This window comes from Suricata suricatta, chromosome 5, assembly GCF_006229205.1.
Source record: "Suricata suricatta isolate VVHF042 chromosome 5, meerkat_22Aug2017_6uvM2_HiC, whole genome shotgun sequence".
In the NCBI taxonomy this organism is placed as follows: domain Eukaryota; kingdom Metazoa; phylum Chordata; class Mammalia; order Carnivora; family Herpestidae; genus Suricata; species Suricata suricatta.
In genome coordinates, this window is record NC_043704.1 from 14,643,446 (window position 1) to 14,644,959 (window position 1,514).

Below are 1,514 nucleotides of genomic sequence, written 5' to 3' on the forward strand. Positions count from 1 at the left end.
TTTATTTTATTTTGAGAGACAGAGACACAGAATCTGAAGCAGGCTCCAGGCTCTGAGTTGTGAGCAAAGAGACCGACGTGGGGCTCAAACCCACAGACTGTGTGAGATCATGACCTGAGCCGAAGTCGGACACTTAATCGACTAAGCCACCCAGGCACCTCCAGGACTGGATCTAATAACTTTCAATTTTGGAAAAAGCGTCTTCGATCCCAATCTTAAGTCAGATAGGAAATTGCCAAAAGAAACTGTCTTTCTTTATCGGATTCTTGTGATGGTTAATTTTATGTGTCAACCTGACTGGGCCACAGAATGCCCATGATAAATAGTTTTTCTGGATGGTGTTGGGTGTTTCTGGAGGAGATTAGCATTTGAACTGATGGATCCGTAATGTGGATTGCCCTCTCTGATGCCGGTAGGCACCATCCAACCTGCTGAACAGAGCAGAAGGTACAAAAAGGAGGAATTAGCTCCTTTTTTCGGGCCTTAGTGCTGCTGGAACTGAGACATCTCTGCTCATTTCCTCCTGCCCTTGGACTGGAATTTATACCACTGGCTTTCCTGGTTTTCAGGGCTTTGGTCTGACCGCTATCTTTCTTGATTCTCCAGCTTGCGGATGGCAGAGTCTAACAGATACACACCCACACCCACACACTAATGGTGTATACATACATATAAACATACAGAGAAAAAATATATATATTAAAATATGAGAATTAGAATATATTATTGCAAATTGTATATTATTGTATGTAATTATAGATCATGTGAGTATAGTTGTATATAAATGTTTATTCATTTATTTTGAGAGAGAGAGAGAGAGATTATGACCTAGGCTGAAATCAAGAGTCCATTGCTTAACTGACTGAGCTACTCAGGCACCCCTATATATATTATTAAATATATAACAATTATATTATGTTTAATTATATATAACAATTATAAATTGTATTAAAATTATTTTAGACATATTAGAATATATGTATGTTTTTTGTGTGTATATGTGTGTGTGTGTGTGTGTGTGTGTGTGTGTGTGTTTTCTAATAGTTCTGTTTCTCTGGAGAACCGTGACTAATTAATACATTACTCATATGCTCACTCATATGCTTACTATCATAGCTAAGATTGTCAATCCAAAACATTATAGGTTTGCTGCACACTTATCTATATTTCCTTTTTGTAAAAGTTTATTCATTTTGAGAGAGACAGAAAGAGAAAGAGTGAGAGAGCATGAGCAGGGGAGAGACAGAGAGAGAGAGAGAGAGAGAGAGAGAGAGAGAGACAGAAAATCCCAAGCAGGCTCCATGCTGTCCATGCAGAATGGGACTCGGGTCTTGATCTCACAAATCGTGAAATCATGACCCGAGCCAAAATCAAGAGTCAGATGCTTAACTGATTGAGCCACTTACTATTTCCGATTACAAAAGTAATACATGCCTTCTGTAGAGAGTCTAAAAAATGCTGAAAACCTAAGAAGAAAAAGAAAATTCCCTAAAATCTCATTGTCCCAACTGCCA

The 1,514-nt window shown here is 38.4% G+C and overlaps 1 non-coding gene across 1 annotated transcript; it reads left to right on the forward strand.

Annotated features, from left to right (window-relative positions):
- Positions 1–263: 263 nt before the first annotated feature.
- On the forward strand, positions 264–337 carry LOC115293098. Its single transcript, XR_003909359.1, has one exon. It is a non-coding gene; the product is annotated as a small nucleolar RNA SNORD66 (small nucleolar RNA).
- Positions 338–1,514: the final 1,177 nt, after the last annotated feature.